We start from the raw sequence: 23,070 nt of genomic DNA on the forward strand, positions 1-23,070 counted from the left end.
GCACGGGGTCTCCCTGCTCCCTGCTCACATGTGCCCTAATCCTGTTCAGCACTGGTTATTTTGTGTTGCCCTGTGCGAGGAGGGCCCTGGTTGTGCTGTGATTGCTCAGTTCTTTGGCAGTGCCCCGCCCATGTGGCTGGAGAAGAAAGAGCTCTGCAACTTCTCTCAAGAATGGCTCCCTGTTTCTTTGCACGGGCCTCGCTGTCTATGGATGTTTCAGGAGACCCCACCGAAACACGGAAGGACTCTCAAATTATCCCAGCTTTCTCTGCACAGCGAGAGCTTTTAATATTTAGCATTGCTATCCTTTTCCTGTGTGTTTGTTAAAAAAATAGTTTTTATCTCTTTCACTTTCTTCCCAGGAAAGTTCTTTTTTCCAAAAACCTGGTGGGGGAGGGCTGGGTGTAACCTGCCTTCTATCAGAGGATATTTTCCTCCACATTTGTCCAAACCGGCACAGCCTGTCCTTTCCTGGGTCTCTGTTGCAGATGGAAGCTGCTGGTGCCATTGTCAGCTTGAAGCCCTCTTTTGATGCAAGCAGATGTTGCCAGGTGTGTTCAGCAGCTGTTGCTCAATGCTTATGCCAAGCTATTGTGTTCCTCATGGAACCAAGGAGCCATTGTGACACTGCAGGGGCTGATGGCATCAAGGAGGCAATTGTGACAGTACAGAACCTCCTAGAAACAAGGCTCCATTGTGACACCGTGGGGAATCATGGAATCAAGGAGCCCATTGTGACACGGCTGCATGGAACCAATGGTCCATGGTTACACTGCGGATTCAAGAAGAGCACGGTGACACCACGCAACATCATGGAACCATAGGTCCATTGTGACACAGCGGGGCCTCATGGAAACAAGGGGACCATTGTGGCAAAGCAGGGCCTAATGGAAGCATGGAGAGCATTGTGACACTAAGGAAACTCCTGGAACCAAGATGACCACTGGCACATAATGGAACCTCATGGAAGCAAGCCTCCACAATGACTTTGGAGGGCCTCAGGGACCACAGGACCCATTGTGACACAGCAGGACCTGGTGGAACCAAGGAGCCTTTGTGATACTCCACATCCACATGGAAGCCAGGGTGCACTGAGACACAGCGGGGCCTTGTGGGAACCAAAGACACCTCTGCAAAAAGCAGGCTAGCTCATAGAAGCAAGGAGTCCATTGTTACAACGTAAAAGCTATGGAAGCAAGGGACCATTGTGACACTGCGGGGCCTCATGGAACCAATTGTCCATGATGACAATGCGGATCAAAGGAGACCATGGTGGCACTGCGGAACCTGATGGAACCAAGGAGCCATTGTGACACAGTGGGGCCTCATGGAATCAAGGAGACCATTGTGACCCAGGTGTTGCATGGGAAGGCAAGGAGCCATTGTGACACTTTGGGCTTCTTCCCTTGAGCTCTGCAGCTGGCTGTCCCAGCCCAGCGCACCATGTGCCACCTGCTCTCCTCAGGGCTCTGCCTGCACACAGCCCCAGGAGAAGTTTTCCTGTTTGGAAGGAAAGAATGGAAAAGCCGGAGCAGGTTTCCTAAACAACAAACCCCACTCAGGAGCCACATGCTCAGTACAGGCTGCCTGGAACGATGTCCCCTTTCTACAAGGGTCAGTGTGAGCAGGAATGAATGATCTCTGGGAGCAGAATTCTCGGAGTCTTTCCACTGAATTCTCTGTCCCTGTGTCTTGGGGTGACTTTATTGTGTGTATCCCCTATTGCTGCTCTATGCCCAGAAGTGAACTTTGTGCATTTCTGTGCCTTTCAACTGAGCCTGAGAGGGGGGAGAGGAAAAAAAACCGGACAAACTTCTCAGAGTGTTTGTTCAAGGACACACATACACACTCCTCTGCATCCTGCTTGCAGCAAGAGCAGAGGAAGCAACTTTGTTTCTTTTTAGCCAGTTTTCAGCTCCTTTTCTCTGGGGGGAGATGGAGAGTTGAACTTTGTTTTCCTGGGACTTTGGGGGTTTTTTCCCCTTCTCTTCTTGACTCTTTCAACATCAGAGCACATTGGGAGAATTTTCTCCCGAGGTGGGGGCCCTGAATGTGGGCCCATGAGCCAGCTGCAAGGAGGAGGAGAGAGACTACACCTACGGAAGTGTTGGGGTTCCTCCCCCCTGCCATGAGGTCATGGGAGAGGGGACCCTGGGGTAGAGGCATGGCCTGGGCACGGGGGTCTCCCTGCTCCCTGCTCACATGTGCCCTAATCCTGTTCAGCACTGCTTATTTTGTGTTGCCCTGTGCGAGGAGGGCCCTGGTTGTGCTGTGATTGCTCAGTTCTTTGGCAGTGCCCCGCCCATGTGGCTGGAGAAGAAAGAGCTCTGCAACTTCTCTCAAGAATGGCTCCCTGTTTCTTTGCACGGGCCTCGCTGTCTATGGATGTTTCAGGAGACCCCACCGAAACACGGAAGGACTCTCAAATTATCCCAGCTTTCTCTGCACAGCGAGAGCTTTTAATATTTAGCATTGCTATCCTTTTCCTGTGTGTTTGTTAAAAAAATAGTTTTTATCTCTTTCACTTTCTTCCCAGGAAAGTTCTTTCTTCCAAAAACCTGGTGGGGGAGGGCTGGGTGTAACCTGCCTTCTATCAGAGGATATTTTCCTCCACATTTGTCCAAACCGGCACAGCCTGTCCTTTCCTGGGTCTCTGTTGCAGATGGAAGCTGCTGGTGCCATTGTCAGCTTGAAGCCCTCTTTTGATGCAAGCAGATGTTGCCAGGTGTGTTCAGCAGCTGTTGCTCAATGCTTATGCCAAGCTATTGTGTTCCTCATGGAACCAAGGAGCCATTGTGACACTGCAGGGGCTGATGGCATCAAGGAGGCAATTGTGACAGTACAGAACCTCCTAGAAACAAGGCTCCATTGTGACACCGTGGGGAATCATGGAATCAAGGAGCCCATTGTGACACAGCCAGGCTGCATGGAACCAATGGTCCATGGTTACACGGCGGATTCAAGAAGAGCACGGTGACACCACGCAACATCATGGAACCATAGGTCCATTGTGACACAGCGGGGCCTCATGGAAACAAGGGGACCATTGTGGGAAAGCAGGGCCTAATGGAAGCATGGAGAGCATTGTGACACTAAGGAAACTCCTGGAACCAAGATGACCACTGGCACATAATGGAACCTCATGGAAGCAAGCCTCCACAATGACTTTGGAGGGCCTCAGGGACCACAGGACCCATTGTGACACAGCAGGACCTGGTGGAACCAAGGAGCCTTTGTGATACTCCACATCCACATGGAAGCCAGGGTGCACTGAGACACAGCGGGGCCTTGTGGGAACCAAAGACACCTCTGCAAAAAGCAGGCTAGCTCATAGAAGCAAGGAGTCCATTGTTACAACGTAAAAGCTATGGAAGCAAGGGACCATTGTGACACTGCGGGGCCTCATGGAACCAATTGTCCATGATGACAGTGCGGATCAAAGGAGACCATGGTGACACTGAGGAACCTGATGGAACCAAGGAGCCATTGTGACACAGTGGGGCCTCATGGAATCAAGGAGACCATTGTGACCCAGGTGTTGCATGTGAAGGCAAGGAGCCATTGTGACACTTTGGGCTTCTTCCCTTGAGCTCTGCAGCTGGCTGTCCCAGCCCAGCGCACCATGTGCCACCTGCTCTCCTCAGGGCTCTGCCTGCACACAGCCCCAGGAGAAGTTTTCCTGTTTGGAAGGAAAGAATGGAAAAGCCGGAGCAGGTTTCCTAAACAACAAACCCCACTCAGGAGCCACATGCTCAGTACAGGCTGCCTGGAACGATGTCCCCTTTCTACAAGGGTCAGTGTGAGCAGGAATGAATGATCTCTGGGAGCAGAATTCTCGGAGTCTTTCCACTGAATTCTCTGTCCCTGTGTCTTGGGGTGACTTTATCATGTGTATCCCCTATTGCTGCTCTATGCCCAGAAGTGAACTTTGTGCATTTCTGTGCCTTTCAACTGAGCCTGAGAGGGGGGAGAGGAAAAAAAACCAGACAAACTTCTCAGAGCGTTTGTTCAAGGACACACATACACACTCCTCTGCATCCTGCTTGCAGCAAGAGCAGAGGAAGCAACTTTGTTTCTTTTTAGCCAGTTTTCAGCTCCTTTTCTCTGGGGGGAGATGGAGAGTTGAACTTTGTTTTCCTGGGACTTTGGGGGTTTTTTCCCCTTCTCTTCTTGACTCTTTCAACATCAGAGCACATTGGGAGAATTTTCTCCCGAGGTGGGGGCCCTGAATGTGGGCCCATGAGCCAGCTGCAAGGAGGAGGAGAGAGACTACACCTACGGAAGTGTTGGGGTTCCTCCCCCCTGCCATGAGGTCATGGGAGAGGGGACCCTGGGGTAGAGGCATGGCCTGGGCACGGGGTCTCCCTGCTCCCTGCTCACATGTGCCCTAATCCTGTTCAGCACTGCTTATTTTGTGTTGCCCTGTGCGAGGAGGGCCCTGGTTGTGCCGTGATTGCTCAGTTCTTTGGCAGTGCCCCGCCCATGTGGCTGGAGAAGAAAGAGCTCTGCAACTTCTCTCAAGAATGGCTCCCTGTTTCTTTGCACGGGCCTCGCTGTCTATGGATGTTTCAGGAGACCCCACCGAAACACGGAAGGACTCTCAAATTATCCCAGCTTTCTCTGCACAGCGAGAGCTTTTAATATTTAGCATTGCTATCCTTTTCCTGTGTGTTTGTTAAAAAAATAGTTTTTATCTCTTTCACTTTCTTCCCAGGAAAGTTCTTTTTTCCAAAAACCTGGTGGGGGAGGGCTGGGTGTAACCTGCCTTCTATCAGAGGATATTTTCCTCCACATTTGTCCAAACCGGCACAGCCTGTCCTTTCCTGGGTCTCTGTTGCAGATGGAAGCTGCTGGTGCCATTGTCAGCTTGAAGCCCTCTTTTGATGCAAGCAGATGTTGCCAGGTGTGTTCAGCAGCTGTTGCTCAATGCTTATGCCAAGCTATTGTGTTCCTCATGGAACCAAGGAGCCATTGTGACACTGCAGGGGCTGATGGCATCAAGGAGGCAATTGTGACAGTACAGAACCTCCTAGAAACAAGGCTCCATTGTGACACCGTGGGGAATCATGGAATCAAGGAGCCCATTGTGACACAGCCAGGCTGCATGGAACCAATGGTCCATGGTTACACGGCGGATTCAAGAAGAGCACGGTGACACCACGCAACATCATGGAACCATAGGTCCATTGTGACACAGCGGGGCCTCATGGAAACAAGGGGACCATTGTGGCAAAGCAGGGCCTAATGGAAGCATGGAGAGCATTGTGACACTAAGGAAACTCCTGGAACCAAGATGACCACTGGCACATAATGGAACCTCATGGAAGCAAGCCTCCACAATGACTTTGGAGGGCCTCAGGGACCACAGGACCCATTGTGACACAGCAGGACCTGGTGGAACCAAGGAGCCTTTGTGATACTCCAGATCCACATGGAAGCCAGGGTGCACTGAGACACAGCGGGGCCTTGTGGGAACCAAAGACACCTCTGCAAAAAGCAGGCTAGCTCATAGAAGCAAGGAGTCCATTGTTACAACGTAAAAGCTATGGAAGCAAGGGACCATTGTGACACTGCGGGGCCTCATGGAACCAATTGTCCATGATGACAATGCGGATCAAAGGAGACCATGGTGACACTGCGGAACCTGATGGAACCAAGGAGCCATTGTGACACAGTGGGGCCTCATGGAATCAAGGAGACCATTGTGACCCAGGTGTTGCATGGGAAGGCAAGGAGCCATTGTGACACTTTGGGCTTCTTCCCTTGAGCTCTGCAGCTGGCTGTCCCAGCCCAGCGCACCATGTGCCACCTGCTCTCCTCAGGGCTCTGCCTGCACACAGCCCCAGGAGAAGTTTTCCTGTTTGGAAGGAAAGAATGGAAAAGCCGGAGCAGGTTTCCTAAACAACAAACCCCACTCAGGAGCCACATGCTCAGTACAGGCTGCCTGGAACGATGTCCCCTTTCTACAAGGGTCAGTGTGAGCAGGAATGAATGATCTCTGGGAGCAGAATTCTCGGAGTCTTTCCACTGAATTCTCTGTCCCTGTGTCTTGGGGTGACTTTATCATGTGTATCCCCTATTGCTGCTCTATGCCCAGAAGTGAACTTTGTGCATTTCTGTGCCTTTCAACTGAGCCTGAGAGGGGGGAGAGGAAAAAAAACCAGACAAACTTCTCAGAGCGTTTGTTCAAGGACACACATACACACTCCTCTGCATCCTGCTTGCAGCAAGAGCAGAGGAAGCAACTTTGTTTCTTTTTAGCCAGTTTTCAGCTCCTTTTCTCTGGGGGGAGATGGAGAGTTGAACTTTGTTTTCCTGGGACTTTGGGGGTTTTTTCCCCTTCTCTTCTTGACTCTTTCAACATCAGAGCACATTGGGAGAATTTTCTCCCGAGGTGGGGGCCCTGAATGTGGGCCCATGAGCCAGCTGCAAGGAGGAGGAGAGAGACTACACCTACGGAAGTGTTGGGGTTCCTCCCCCCTGCCATGAGGTCATGGGAGAGGGGACCCTGGGGTAGAGGCATGGCCTGGGCACGGGGTCTCCCTGCTCCCTGCTCACATGTGCCCTAATCCTGTTCAGCACTGCTTATTTTGTGTTGCCCTGTGCGAGGAGGGCCCTGGTTGTGCCGTGATTGCTCAGTTCTTTGGCAGTGCCCCGCCCATGTGGCTGGAGAAGAAAGAGCTCTGCAACTTCTCTCAAGAATGGCTCCCTGTTTCTTTGCACGGGCCTCGCTGTCTATGGATGTTTCAGGAGACCCCACCGAAACACGGAAGGACTCTCAAATTATCCCAGCTTTCTCTGCACAGCGAGAGCTTTTAATATTTAGCATTGCTATCCTTTTCCTGTGTGTTTGTTAAAAAAATAGTTTTTATCTCTTTCACTTTCTTCCCAGGAAAGTTCTTTTTTCCAAAAACCTGGTGGGGGAGGGCTGGGTGTAACCTGCCTTCTATCAGAGGATATTTTCCTCCACATTTGTCCAAACCGGCACAGCCTGTCCTTTCCTGGGTCTCTGTTGCAGATGGAAGCTGCTGGTGCCATTGTCAGCTTGAAGCCCTCTTTTGATGCAAGCAGATGTTGCCAGGTGTGTTCAGCAGCTGTTGCTCAATGCTTATGCCAAGCTATTGTGTTCCTCATGGAACCAAGGAGCCATTGTGACACTGCAGGGGCTGATGGCATCAAGGAGGCAATTGTGACAGTACAGAACCTCCTAGAAACAAGGCTCCATTGTGACACCGTGGGGAATCATGGAATCAAGGAGCCCATTGTGACACAGCCAGGCTGCATGGAACCAATGGTCCATGGTTACACGGCGGATTCAAGAAGAGCACGGTGACACCACGCAACATCATGGAACCATAGGTCCATTGTGACACAGCGGGGCCTCATGGAAACAAGGGGACCATTGTGGCAAAGCAGGGCCTAATGGAAGCATGGAGAGCATTGTGACACTAAGGAAACTCCTGGAACCAAGATGACCACTGGCACATAATGGAACCTCATGGAAGCAAGCCTCCACAATGACTTTGGAGGGCCTCAGGGACCACAGGACCCATTGTGACACAGCAGGACCTGGTGGAACCAAGGAGCCTTTGTGATACTCCAGATCCACATGGAAGCCAGGGTGCACTGAGACACAGCGGGGCCTTGTGGGAACCAAAGACACCTCTGCAAAAAGCAGGCTAGCTCATAGAAGCAAGGAGTCCATTGTTACAACGTAAAAGCTATGGAAGCAAGGGACCATTGTGACACTGCGGGGCCTCATGGAACCAATTGTCCATGATGACAATGCGGATCAAAGGAGACCATGGTGACACTGCGGAACCTGATGGAACCAAGGAGCCATTGTGACACAGTGGGGCCTCATGGAATCAAGGAGACCATTGTGACCCAGGTGTTGCATGGGAAGGCAAGGAGCCATTGTGACACTTTGGGCTTCTTCCCTTGAGCTCTGCAGCTGGCTGTCCCAGCCCAGCGCACCATGTGCCACCTGCTCTCCTCAGGGCTCTGCCTGCACACAGCCCCAGGAGAAGTTTTCCTGTTTGGAAGGAAAGAATGGAAAAGCCTGAGCAGGTTTCCTAAACAACAAACCCCACTCAGGAGCCACATACTCAGTACAGGCTGCCTGGAACGATGTCCCCTTTCTACAAGGGTCAGTGTGAGCAGGAATGAATGATCTCTGGGAGCAGAATTCTCGGAGTCTTTCCACTGAATTCTCTGTCCCTGTGTCTTGGGGTGACTTTATCGTGTGTATCCCCTATTGCTGCTCTATGCCCAGAAGTGAACTTTGTGCGTTTCTGTGCCTTTCAACTGAGCCTGAGAGGGGGGAGAGGAAAAAAACCGGACAAACTTCTCAGAGCGTTTGTTCAAGGACACACATACACACTCCTCTGCATCCTGCTTGCAGCAAGAGCAGAGGAAGCAACTTTGTTTCTTTTTAGCCAGTTTTCAGCTCCTTTTCTCTGGGGGGAGATGGAGAGTTGAACTTTGTTTTCCTGGGACTTCGGGGGTTTTTTCCCTTCTTCTCTTCTTGACTCTTTCAACATCAGAGCACATTGGGAGAATTTTCTCCCGAGGTGGGGGCCCTGAATGTGGGCCCATGAGCCAGCTGCAAGGAGGAGGAGAGAGACTACACCTACGGAAGTGTTGGGGTTCCTCCCTCCTGCCATGCGGTCATGGGAGAGGGGACCCTGGGGTAGAGGCATGGCCTGGGCACGGGGTCTCCCTGCTCCCTGCTCACATGTGCCCTAATCCTGTTCAGCACTGCTTATTTTGTGTTGCCCTGTGCGAGGAGGGCCCTGGTTGTGCTGTGATTGCTCAGTTCTTTGGCAGTGCCCCGCCCATGTGGCTGGAGAAGAAAGAGCTCTGCAACTTCTCTCAAGAATGGCTCCCTGTTTCTTTGCACGGGCCTCGCTGTCTATGGATGTTTCAGGAGACCCCACCGAAACACAGAAGGACTCTCAAATTATCCCAGCTTTCTCTGCACAGCGAGAGCTTTTAATATTTAGCATTGTTATCCTTTTCCTGTGTGTTTGTTAAAAAAATAGTTTTTATCTCTTTCACTTTCTTCCCAGGAAAGTTCTTTTTTCCAAAAACCTGGTGGGGGAGGGCTGGGTGTAACCTGCCTTCTATCAGAGGATATTTTCCTCCACATTTGTCCAAACCGGCACAGCCTGTCCTTTCCCTGGGTGTCTGTTGCAGATGGAAGCTGCTGGTGCCATTGTCAGCTTGAAGCCCTCTTTTGATGCAAGCAGATGTTGCCAGGTGTGTTCAGCAGCTGTTGCTCAATGCTTATGCCAAGCTATTGTGTTCCTCATGGAACCAAGGAGCCATTGTGACACTGCAGGGGCTGATGGCATCAAGGAGGCAATTGTGACAGTACAGAACCTCCTAGAAACAAGGCTCCATTGTGACACCGTGGGGAATCATGGAATCAAGGAGCCCATTGTGACACGGCTGCATGGAACCAATGGTCCATGGTTACACTGCGGATTCAAGAAGAGCACGGTGACACCACGCAACATCATGGAACCATAGGTCCATTGTGACACAGCGGGGCCTCATGGAAACAAGGGGACCATTGTGGCAAAGCAGGGCCTAATGGAAGCATGGAGAGCATTGTGACACTAAGGAAACTCCTGGAACCAAGATGACCACTGGCACATAATGGAACCTCATGGAAGCAAGCCTCCACAATGACTTTGGAGGGCCTCAGGGACCACAGGACCCATTGTGACACAGCAGGACCTGGTGGAACCAAGGAGCCTTTGTGATACTCCACATCCACATGGAAGCCAGGGTGCACTGAGACACAGCGGGGCCTTGTTGGAACCAAAGACACCTCTGCAAAAAGCAGGCTAGCTCATAGAAGCAAGGAGTCCATTGTTACAACGTAAAAGCTATGGAACCAAGGGACCATTGTGACACTGCGGGGCCTCATGGAACCAATTGTCCATGATGACAGTGCGGATCAAAGGAGACCATGGTGACACTGCGGAACCTGATGGAACCAAGGAGCCATTGTGACACAGTGGGGCCTCATGGAATCAAGGAGACCATTGTGACCCAGGTGTTGCATGTGAAGGCAAGGAGCCATTGTGACACTTTGGGCTTCTTCCCTTGAGCTCTGCAGCTGGCTGTCCCAGCCCAGCGCACCATGTGCCACCTGCTCTCCTCAGGGCTCTGCCTGCACACAGCCCCAGGAGAAGTTTTCCTGTTTGGAAGGAAAGAATGGAAAAGCCTGAGCAGGTTTCCTAAACAACAAACCCCACTCAGGAGCCACATGCTCAGTACAGGCTGCCTGGAACGATGTCCCCTTTCTACAAGGGTCAGTGTGAGCAGGAATGAATGATCTCTGGGAGCAGAATTCTCGGAGTCTTTCCACTGAATTCTCTGTCCCTGTGTCTTGGGGTGACTTTATTGTGTGTATCCCCTATTGCTGCTCTATGCCCAGAAGTGAACTTTGTGCATTTCTGTGCCTTTCAACTGAGCCTGAGAGGGGGGAGAGGAAAAAAAACCGGACAAACTTCTCAGAGTGTTTGTTCAAGGACACACATACACACTCCTCTGCATCCTGCTTGCAGCAAGAGCAGAGGAAGCAACTTTGTTTCTTTTTAGCCAGTTTTCAGCTCCTTTTCTCTGGGGGGAGATGGAGAGTTGAACTTTGTTTTCCTGGGACTTTGGGGGTTTTTTCCCCTTCTCTTCTTGACTCTTTCAACATCAGAGCACATTGGGAGAATTTTCTCCCGAGGTGGGGGCCCTGAATGTGGGCCCATGAGCCAGCTGCAAGGAGGAGGAGAGAGACTACACCTACGGAAGTGTTGGGGTTCCTCCCCCCTGCCATGAGGTCATGGGAGAGGGGACCCTGGGGTAGAGGCATGGCCTGGGCACGGGGTCTCCCTGCTCCCTGCTCACATGTGCCCTAATCCTGTTCAGCACTGCTTATTTTGTGTTGCCCTGTGCGAGGAGGGCCCTGGTTGTGCTGTGATTGCTCAGTTCTTTGGCAGTGCCCCGCCCATGTGGCTGGAGAAGAAAGAGCTCTGCAACTTCTCTCAAGAATGGCTCCCTGTTTCTTTGCACGGGCCTCGCTGTCTATGGATGTTTCAGGAGACCCCACCGAAACACGGAAGGACTCTCAAATTATCCCAGCTTTCTCTGCACAGCGAGAGCTTTTAATATTTAGCATTGCTATCCTTTTCCTGTGTGTTTGTTAAAAAAATAGTTTTTATCTCTTTCACTTTCTTCCCAGGAAAGTTCTTTCTTCCAAAAACCTGGTGGGGGAGGGCTGGGTGTAACCTGCCTTCTATCAGAGGATATTTTCCTCCACATTTGTCCAAACCGGCACAGCCTGTCCTTTCCTGGGTCTCTGTTGCAGATGGAAGCTGCTGGTGCCATTGTCAGCTTGAAGCACTCTTTTGATGCAAGCAGATGTTGCCAGGTGTGTTCAGCAGCTGTTGCTCAATGCTTATGCCAAGCTATTGTGTTCCTCATGGAACCAAGGAGCCATTGTGACACTGCAGGGGCTGATGGCATCAAGGAGGCAATTGTGACAGTACAGAACCTCCTAGAAACAAGGCTCCATTGTGACACCGTGGGGAATCATGGAATCAAGGAGCCCATTGTGACACGGCTGCATGGAACCAATGGTCCATGGTTACACGGCGGATTCAAGAAGAGCACGGTGACACCACGCAACATCATGGAACCATAGGTCCATTGTGACACAGCGGGGCCTCATGGAAACAAGGGGACCATTGTGGCAAAGCAGGGCCTAATGGAAGCATGGAGAGCATTGTGACACTAAGGAAACTCCTGGAACCAAGATGACCACTGGCACATAATGGAACCTCATGGAAGCAAGCCTCCACAATGACTTTGGAGGGCCTCAGGGACCACAGGACCCATTGTGACACAGCAGGACCTGGTGGAACCAAGGAGCCTTTGTGATACTCCAGATCCACATGGAAGCCAGGGTGCACTGAGACACAGCGGGGCCTTGTTGGAACCAAAGACACCTCTGCAAAAAGCAGGCTAGCTCATAGAAGCAAGGAGTCCATTGTTACAACGTAAAAGCTATGGAACCAAGGGACCATTGTGACACTGCGGGGCCTCATGGAACCAATTGTCCATGATGACAATGCGGATCAAAGGAGACCATGGTGACACTGCGGAACCTGATGGAACCAAGGAGCCATTGTGACACAGTGGGGCCTCATGGAATCAAGGAGACCATTGTGACCCAGGTGTTGCATGGGAAGGCAAGGAGCCATTGTGACACTTTGGGCTTCTTCCCTTGAGCTCTGCAGCTGGCTGTCCCAGCCCAGCGCACCATGTGCCACCTGCTCTCCTCAGGGCTCTGCCTGCACACAGCCCCAGGAGAAGTTTTCCTGTTTGGAAGGAAAGAATGGAAAAGCCGGAGCAGGTTTCCTAAACAACAAACCCCACTCAGGAGCCACATGCTCAGTACAGGCTGCCTGGAACGATGTCCCCTTTCTACAAGGGTCAGTGTGAGCAGGAATGAATGATCTCTGGGAGCAGAATTCTCGGAGTCTTTCCACTGAATTCTCTGTCCCTGTGTCTTGGGGTGACTTTATTGTGTGTATCCCCTATTGCTGCTCTATGCCCAGAAGTGAACTTTGTGCATTTCTGTGCCTTTCAACTGAGCCTGAGAGGGGGGAGAGGAAAAAAAACCGGACAAACTTCTCAGAGTGTTTGTTCAAGGACACACATACACACTCCTCTGCATCCTGCTTGCAGCAAGAGCAGAGGAAGCAACTTTGTTTCTTTTTAGCCAGTTTTCAGCTCCTTTTCTCTGGGGGGAGATGGAGAGTTGAACTTTGTTTTCCTGGGACTTTGGGGGTTTTTTCCCCTTCTCTTCTTGACTCTTTCAACATCAGAGCACATTGGGAGAATTTTCTCCCGAGGTGGGGGCCCTGAATGTGGGCCCATGAGCCAGCTGCAAGGAGGAGGAGAGAGACTACACCTACGGAAGTGTTGGGGTTCCTCCCCCCTGCCATGAGGTCATGGGAGAGGGGACCCTGGGGTAGAGGCATGGCCTGGGCACGGGGTCTCCCTGCTCCCTGCTCACATGTGCCCTAATCCTGTTCAGCACTGCTTATTTTGTGTTGCCCTGTGCGAGGAGGGCCCTGGTTGTGCTGTGATTGCTCAGTTCTTTGGCAGTGCCCCGCCCATGTGGCTGGAGAAGAAAGAGCTCTGCAACTTCTCTCAAGAATGGCTCCCTGTTTCTTTGCACGGGCCTCGCTGTCTATGGATGTTTCAGGAGACCCCACCGAAACACGGAAGGACTCTCAAATTATCCCAGCTTTCTCTGCACAGCGAGAGCTTTTAATATTTAGCATTGCTATCCTTTTCCTGTGTGTTTGTTAAAAAAATAGTTTTTATCTCTTTCACTTTCTTCCCAGGAAAGTTCTTTCTTCCAAAAACCTGGTGGGGGAGGGCTGGGTGTAACCTGCCTTCTATCAGAGGATATTTTCCTCCACATTTGTCCAAACCGGCACAGCCTGTCCTTTCCTGGGTCTCTGTTGCAGATGGAAGCTGCTGGTGCCATTGTCAGCTTGAAGCACTCTTTTGATGCAAGCAGATGTTGCCAGGTGTGTTCAGCAGCTGTTGCTCAATGCTTATGCCAAGCTATTGTGTTCCTCATGGAACCAAGGAGCCATTGTGACACTGCAGGGGCTGATGGCATCAAGGAGGCAATTGTGACAGTACAGAACCTCCTAGAAACAAGGCTCCATTGTGACACCGTGGGGAATCATGGAATCAAGGAGCCCATTGTGACACGGCTGCATGGAACCAATGGTCCATGGTTACACGGCGGATTCAAGAAGAGCACGGTGACACCACGCAACATCATGGAACCATAGGTCCATTGTGACACAGCGGGGCCTCATGGAAACAAGGGGACCATTGTGGCAAAGCAGGGCCTAATGGAAGCATGGAGAGCATTGTGACACTAAGGAAACTCCTGGAACCAAGATGACCACTGGCACATAATGGAACCTCATGGAAGCAAGCCTCCACAATGACTTTGGAGGGCCTCAGGGACCACAGGACCCATTGTGACACAGCAGGACCTGGTGGAACCAAGGAGCCTTTGTGATACTCCAGATCCACATGGAAGCCAGGGTGCACTGAGACACAGCGGGGCCTTGTTGGAACCAAAGACACCTCTGCAAAAAGCAGGCTAGCTCATAGAAGCAAGGAGTCCATTGTTACAACGTAAAAGCTATGGAAGCAAGGGACCATTGTGACACTGCGGGGCCTCATGGAACCAATTGTCCATGATGACAATGCGGATCAAAGGAGACCATGGTGACACTGCGGAACCTGATGGAACCAAGGAGCCATTGTGACACAGTGGGGCCTCATGGAATCAAGGAGACCATTGTGACCCAGGTGTTGCATGGGAAGGCAAGGAGCCATTGTGACACTTTGGGCTTCTTCCCTTGAGCTCTGCAGCTGGCTGTCCCAGCCCAGCGCACCATGTGCCACCTGCTCTCCTCAGGGCTCTGCCTGCACACAGCCCCAGGAGAAGTTTTCCTGTTTGGAAGGAAAGAATGGAAAAGCCGGAGCAGGTTTCCTAAACAACAAACCCCACTCAGGAGCCACATGCTCAGTACAGGCTGCCTGGAACGATGTCCCCTTTCTACAAGGGTCAGTGTGAGCAGGAATGAATGATCTCTGGGAGCAGAATTCTCGGAGTCTTTCCACTGAATTCTCTGTCCCTGTGTCTTGGGGTGACTTTATTGTGTGTATCCCCTATTGCTGCTCTATGCCCAGAAGTGAACTTTGTGCATTTCTGTGCCTTTCAACTGAGCCTGAGAGGGGGGAGAGGAAAAAAAACCGGACAAACTTCTCAGAGTGTTTGTTCAAGGACACACATACACACTCCTCTGCATCCTGCTTGCAGCAAGAGCAGAGGAAGCAACTTTGTTTCTTTTTAGCCAGTTTTCAGCTCCTTTTCTCTGGGGGGAGATGGAGAGTTGAACTTTGTTTTCCTGGGACTTTGGGGGTTTTTTCCCCTTCTCTTCTTGACTCTTTCAACATCAGAGCACATTGGGAGAATTTTCTCCCGAGGTGGGGGCCCTGAATGTGGGCCCATGAGCCAGCTGCAAGGAGGAGGAGAGAGACTACACCTACGGAAGTGTTGGGGTTCCTCCCCCCTGCCATGAGGTCATGGGGGAGGGGACCCTGGGGTAGAGGCATGGCCTGGGCACGGGGTCTCCCTGCTCCCTGCTCACATGTGCCCTAATCCTGTTCAGCACTGCTTATTTTGTGTTGCCCTGTGCGAGGAGGGCCCTGGTTGTGCTGTGATTGCTCAGTTCTTTGGCAGTGCCCCGCCCATGTGGCTGGAGAAGAAAGAGCTCTGCAACTTCTCTCAAGAATGGCTCCCTGTTTCTTTGCACGGGCCTCGCTGTCTATGGATGTTTCAGGAGACCCCACCGAAACACGGAAGGACTCTCAAATTATCCCAGCTTTCTCTGCACAGCGAGAGCTTTTAATATTTAGCATTGCTATCCTTTTCCTGTGTGTTTGTTAAAAAAATAGTTTTTATCTCTTTCACTTTCTTCCCAGGAAAGTTCTTTTTTCCAAAAACCTGGTGGGGGAGGGCTGGGTGTAACCTGCCTTCTATCAGAGGATATTTTCCTCCACATTTGTCCAAACCGGCACAGCCTGTCCTTTCCTGGGTCTCTGTTGCAGATGGAAGCTGCTGGTGCCATTGTCAGCTTGAAGCCCTCTTTTGATGCAAGCAGATGTTGCCAGGTGTGTTCAGCAGCTGTTGCTCAATGCTTATGCCAAGCTATTGTGTTCCTCATGGAACCAAGGAGCCATTGTGACACTGCAGGGGCTGATGGCATCAAGGAGGCAATTGTGACAGTACAGAACCTCCTAGAAACAAGGCTCCATTGTGACACCGTGGGGAATCATGGAATCAAGGAGCCCATTGTGACACGGCTGCATGGAACCAATGGTCCATGGTTACACTGCGGATTCAAGAAGAGCACGGTGACACCACGCAACATCATGGAACCATAGGTCCATTGTGACACAGCGGGGCCTCATGGAAACAAGGGGACCATTGTGGCAAAGCAGGGCCTAATGGAAGCATGGAGAGCATTGTGACACTAAGGAAACTCCTGGAACCAAGATGACCACTGGCACATAATGGAACCTCATGGAAGCAAGCCTCCACAATGACTTTGGAGGGCCTCAGGGACCACAGGACCCATTGTGACACAGCAGGACCTGGTGGAACCAAGGAGCCTTTGTGATACTCCAGATCCACATGGAAGCCAGGGTGCACTGAGACACAGCGGGGCCTTGTTGGAACCAAAGACACCTCTGCAAAAAGCAGGCTAGCTCATAGAAGCAAGGAGTCCATTGTTACAACGTAAAAGCTATGGAACCAAGGGACCATTGTGACACTGCGGGGCCTCATGGAACCAATTGTCCATGATGACAATGCGGATCAAAGGAGACCATGGTGACACTGCGGAACCTGATGGAACCAAGGAGCCATTGTGACACAGTGGGGCCTCATGGAATCAAGGAGACCATTGTGACCCAGGTGTTGCATGGGAAGGCAAGGAGCCATTGTGACACTTTGGGCTTCTTCCCTTGAGCTCTGCAGCTGGCTGTCCCAGCCCAGCGCACCATGTGCCACCTGCTCTCCTCAGGGCTCTGCCTGCACACAGCCCCAGGAGAAGTTTTCCTGTTTGGAAGGAAAGAATGGAAAAGCCGGAGCAGGTTTCCTAAACAACAAACCCCACTCAGGAGCCACATGCTCAGTACAGGCTGCCTGGAACGATGTCCCCTTTCTACAAGGGTCAGTGTGAGCAGGAATGAATGATCTCTGGGAGCAGAATTCTCGGAGTCTTTCCACTGAATTCTCTGTCCCTGTGTCTTGGGGTGACTTTATTGTGTGTATCCCCTATTGCTGCTCTATGCCCAGAAGTGAACTTTGTGCATTTCTGTGCCTTTCAACTGAGCCTGAGAGGGGGGAGAGGAAAAAAAACCGGACAAACTTCTCAGAGTGTTTGTTCAAGGACACACATACACACTCCTCTGCATCCTGCTTGCAGCAAGAGCAGAGGAAGCAACTTTGTTTCTTTTTAGCCAGTTTTCAGCTCCTTTTCTCTGGGGGGAGATGGAGAGTTGAACTTTGTTTTCCTGGGACTTTGGGGGTTTTTTCCCCTTCTCTTCTTGACTCTTTCAACATCAGAGCACATTGGGAGAATTTTCTCCCGAGGTGGGGGCCCTGAATGTGGGCCCATGAGCCAGCTGCAAGGAGGAGGAGAGAGACTACACCTACGGAAGTGTTGGGGTTCCTCCCCCCTGCCATGAGGTCATGGGAGAGGGGACCCTGGGGTAGAGGCATGGCCTGGGCACGGGGTCTCCCTGCTCCCTGCTCACATGTGCCCTAATCCTGTTCAGCACTGGTTATTTTGTGTTGCCCTGTGCGAGGAGGGCCCTGGTTGTGCTGTGATTGCTCAGTTCTTTGGCAGTGCCCCGCCCATGTGGCTGGAGAAGAAAGAGCTCTGCAACTTCTCTCAAGAATGGCTCCCTGTTTCTTTGCACGGGCCTCGCTGTCTATGGATGTTTCAGGAGACCCCACCGAAACACGGAAGGACTCTCAAATTATCCCAGCTTTCTCTGCACAGCGAGAGCTTTTAATATTTAGCATTGCTATCCTTTTCCTGTGTGTTTGTTAAAAAAATAGTTTTTATCTCTTTCACTTTCTTCCCAGGAAAGTTCTTTTTTCCAAAAACCTGGTGGGGGAGGGCTGGGTGTAACCTGCCTTCTATCAGAGGATATTTTCCTCCACATTTGTCCAAACCGGCACAGCCTGTCCTTTCCTGGGTCTCTGTTGCAGATGGAAGCTGCTGGTGCCATTGTCAGCTTGAAGCCCTCTTTTGATGCAAGCAGATGTTGCCAGGTGTGTTCAGCAGCTGTTGCTCAATGCTTATGCCAAGCTATTGTGTTCCTCATGGAACCAAGGAGCCATTGTGACACTGCAGGGGCTGATGGCATCAAGGAGGCAATTGTGACAGTACAGAACCTCCTAGAAACAAGGCTCCATTGTGACACCGTGGGGAATCATGGAATCAAGGAGCCCATTGTGACACGGCTGCATGGAACCAATGGTCCATGGTTACACTGCGGATTCAAGAAGAGCACGGTGACACCACGCAACATCATGGAACCATAGGTCCATTGTGACACAGCGGGGCCTCATGGAAACAAGGGGACCATTGTGGCAAAGCAGGGCCTAATGGAAGCATGGAGAGCATTGTGACACTAAGGAAACTCCTGGAACCAAGATGACCACTGGCACATAATGGAACCTCATGGAAGCAAGCCTCCACAATGACTTTGGAGGGCCTCAGGGACCACAGGACCCATTGTGACACAGCAGGACCTGGTGGAACCAAGGAGCCTTTGTGATACTCCAGATCCACATGGAAGCCAGGGTGCACTGAGACACAGCGGGGCCTTGTGGGAACCAAAGACACCTCTGCAAAAAGCAGGCTAGCTCATAGAAGCAAGGAGTCCATTGTTACAACGTAAAAGCTATGGAAGCAAGGGACCATTGTGACACTGCGGGGCCTCATGGAACCAATTGTCCATGATGACAATGCGGATCAAAGGAGACCATGGTGGCACTGCGGAACCTGATGGAACCAAGGAGCCATTGTGACACAGTGGGGCCTCATGGAATCAAGGAGACCATTGTGACCCAGGTGTTGCATGGGAAGGCAAGGAGCCATTGTGACACTTTGGGCTTCTTCCCTTGAGCTCTGCAGCTGGCTGTCCCAGCCCAGCGCACCATGTGCCACCTGCTCTCCTCAGGGCTCTGCCTGCACACAGCCCCAGGAGAAGTTTTCCTGTTTGGAAGGAAAGAATGGAAAAGCCGGAGCAGGTTTCCTAAACAACAAACCCCACTCAGGAGCCACATGCTCAGTACAGGCTGCCTGGAACGATGTCCCCTTTCTACAAGGGTCAGTGTGAGCAGGAATGAATGATCTCTGGGAGCAGAATTCTCGGAGTCTTTCCACTGAATTCTCTGTCCCTGTGTCTTGGGGTGACTTTATTGTGTGTATCCCCTATTGCTGCTCTATGCCCAGAAGTGAACTTTGTGCATTTCTGTGCCTTTCAACTGAGCCTGAGAGGGGGGAGAGGAAAAAAAACCGGACAAACTTCTCAGAGTGTTTGTTCAAGGACACACATACACACTCCTCTGCATCCTGCTTGCAGCAAGAGCAGAGGAAGCAACTTTGTTTCTTTTTAGCCAGTTTTCAGCTCCTTTTCTCTGGGGGGAGATGGAGAGTTGAACTTTGTTTTCCTGGGACTTTGGGGGTTTTTTCCCCTTCTCTTCTTGACTCTTTCAACATCAGAGCACATTGGGAGAATTTTCTCCCGAGGTGGGGGCCCTGAATGTGGGCCCATGAGCCAGCTGCAAGGAGGAGGAGAGAGACTACACCTACGGAAGTGTTGGGGTTCCTCCCCCCTGCCATGAGGTCATGGGAGAGGGGACCCTGGGGTAGAGGCATGGCCTGGGCACGGGGGTCTCCCTGCTCCCTGCTCACATGTGCCCTAATCCTGTTCAGCACTGCTTATTTTGTGTTGCCCTGTGCGAGGAGGGCCCTGGTTGTGCTGTGATTGCTCAGTTCTTTGGCAGTGCCCCGCCCATGTGGCTGGAGAAGAAAGAGCTCTGCAACTTCTCTCAAGAATGGCTCCCTGTTTCTTTGCACGGGCCTCGCTGTCTATGGATGTTTCAGGAGACCCCACCGAAACACGGAAGGACTCTCAAATTATCCCAGCTTTCTCTGCACAGCGAGAGCTTTTAATATTTAGCATTGCTATCCTTTTCCTGTGTGTTTGTTAAAAAAATAGTTTTTATCTCTTTCACTTTCTTCCCAGGAAAGTTCTTTTTTCCAAAAACCTGGTGGGGGAGGGCTGGGTGTAACCTGCCTTCTATCAGAGGATATTTTCCTCCACATTTGTCCAAACCGGCACAGCCTGTCCTTTCCTGGGTCTCTGTTGCAGATGGAAGCTGCTGGTGCCATTGTCAGCTTGAAGCCCTCTTTTGATGCAAGCAGATGTTGCCAGGTGTGTTCAGCAGCTGTTGCTCAATGCTTATGCCAAGCTATTGTGTTCCTCATGGAACCAAGGAGCCATTGTGACACTGCAGGGGCTGATGGCATCAAGGAGGCAATTGTGACAGTACAGAACCTCCTAGAAACAAGGCTCCATTGTGACACCGTGGGGAATCATGGAATCAAGGAGCCCATTGTGACACGGCTGCATGGAACCAATGGTCCATGGTTACACTGCGGATTCAAGAAGAGCACGGTGACACCACGCAACATCATGGAACCATAGGTCCATTGTGACACAGCGGGGCCTCATGGAAACAAGGGGACCATTGTGGCAAAGCAGGGCCTAATGGAAGCATGGAGAGCATTGTGACACTAAGGAAACTCCTGGAACCAAGATGACCACTGGCACATAATGGAACCTCATGGAAGCAAGCCTCCACAATGACTTTGGAGGGCCTCAGGGACCACAGGACCCATTGTGACACAGCAGGACCTGGTGGAACCAAGGAGCCTTTGTGATACTCCACATCCACATGGAAGCCAGGGTGCACTGAGACACAGCGGGGCCTTGTGGGAACCAAAGACACCTCTGCAAAAAGCAGGCTAGCTCATAGAAGCAAGGAGTCCATTGTTACAACGTAAAAGCTATGGAAGCAAGGGACCATTGTGACACTGCGGGGCCTCATGGAACCAATTGTCCATGATGACAATGCGGATCAAAGGAGACCATGGTGGCACTGCGGAACCTGATGGAACCAAGGAGCCATTGTGACACAGTGGGGCCTCATGGAATCAAGGAGACCATTGTGACCCAGGTGTTGCATGGGAAGGCAAGGAGCCATTGTGACACTTTGGGCTTCTTCCCTTGAGCTCTGCAGCTGGCTGTCCCAGCCCAGCGCACCATGTGCCACCTGCTCTCCTCAGGGCTCTGCCTGCACACAGCCCCAGGAGAAGTTTTCCTGTTTGGAAGGAAAGAATGGAAAAGCCGGAGCAGGTTTCCTAAACAACAAACCCCACTCAGGAGCCACATGCTCAGTACAGGCTGCCTGGAACGATGTCCCCTTTCTACAAGGGTCAGTGTGAGCAGGAATGAATGATCTCTGGGAGCAGAATTCTCGGAGTCTTTCCACTGAATTCTCTGTCCCTGTGTCTTGGGGTGACTTTATTGTGTGTATCCCCTATTGCTGCTCTATGCCCAGAAGTGAACTTTGTGCATTTCTGTGCCTTTCAACTGAGCCTGAGAGGGGGGAGAGGAAAAAAAACCGGACAAACTTCTCAGAGTGTTTGTTCAAGGACACACATACACACTCCTCTGCATCCTGCTTGCAGCAAGAGCAGAGGAAGCAACTTTGTTTCTTTTTAGCCAGTTTTCAGCTCCTTTTCTCTGGGGGGAGATGGAGAGTTGAACTTTGTTTTCCTGGGACTTTGGGGGTTTTTTCCCCTTCTCTTCTTGACTCTTTCAACATCAGAGCACATTGGGAGAATTTTCTCCCGAGGTGGGGGCCCTGAATGTGGGCCCATGAGCCAGCTGCAAGGAGGAGGAGAGAGACTACACCTACGGAAGTGTTGGGGTTCCTCCCCCCTGCCATGAGGTCATGGGAGAGGGGACCCTGGGGTAGAGGCATGGCCTGGGCACGGGGGTCTCCCTGCTCCCTGCTCACATGTGCCCTAATCCTGTTCAGCACTGCTTATTTTGTGTTGCCCTGTGCGAGGAGGGCCCTGGTTGTGCTGTGATTGCTCAGTTCTTTGGCAGTGCCCCGCCCATGTGGCTGGAGAAGAAAGAGCTCTGCAACTTCTCTCAAGAATGGCTCCCTGTTTCTTTGCACGGGCCTCGCTGTCTATGGATGTTTCAGGAGACCCCACCGAAACACGGAAGGACTCTCAAATTATCCCAGCTTTCTCTGCACAGCGAGAGCTTTTAATATTTAGCATTGCTATCCTTTTCCTGTGTGTTTGTTAAAAAAATAGTTTTTATCTCTTTCACTTTCTTCCCAGGAAAGTTCTTTCTTCCAAAAACCTGGTGGGGGAGGGCTGGGTGTAACCTGCCTTCTATCAGAGGATATTTTCCTCCACATTTGTCCAAACCGGCACAGCCTGTCCTTTCCTGGGTCTCTGTTGCAGATGGAAGCTGCTGGTGCCATTGTCAGCTTGAAGCACTCTTTTGATGCAAGCAGATGTTGCCAGGTGTGTTCAGCAGCTGTTGCTCAATGCTTATGCCAAGCTATTGTGTTCCTCATGGAACCAAGGAGCCATTGTGACACTGCAGGGGCTGATGGCATCAAGGAGGCAATTGTGACAGTACAGAACCTCCTAGAAACAAGGCTCCATTGTGACACCGTGGGGAATCATGGAATCAAGGAGCCCATTGTGACACAGCCAGGCTGCATGGAACCAATGGTCCATGGTTACACGGCGGATTCAAGAAGAGCACGGTGACACCACGCAACATCATGGAACCATAGGTCCATTGTGACACAGCGGGGCCTCATGGAAACAAGGGGACCATTGTGGGAAAGCAGGGCCTAATGGAAGCATGGAGAGCATTGTGACACTAAGGAAACTCCTGGAACCAAGATGACCACTGGCACATAATGGAACCTCATGGAAGCAAGCCTCCACAATGACTTTGGAGGGCCTCAGGGACCACAGGACCCATTGTGACACAGCAGGACCTGGTGGAACCAAGGAGCCTTTGTGATACTCCACATCCACATGGAAGCCAGGGTGCACTGAGACACAGCGGGGCCTTGTGGGAACCAAAGACACCTCTGCAAAAAGCAGGCTAGCTCATAGAAGCAAGGAGTCCATTGTTACAACGTAAAAGCTATGGAAGCAAGGGACCATTGTGACACTGCGGGGCCTCATGGAACCAATTGTCCATGATGACAGTGCGGATCAAAGGAGACCATGGTGACACTGCGGAACCTGATGGAACCAAGGAGCCATTGTGACA

This window comes from Aphelocoma coerulescens, chromosome 26 (genome assembly GCF_041296385.1).
Source record: "Aphelocoma coerulescens isolate FSJ_1873_10779 chromosome 26, UR_Acoe_1.0, whole genome shotgun sequence".
Classification (NCBI taxonomy): domain Eukaryota; kingdom Metazoa; phylum Chordata; class Aves; order Passeriformes; family Corvidae; genus Aphelocoma; species Aphelocoma coerulescens.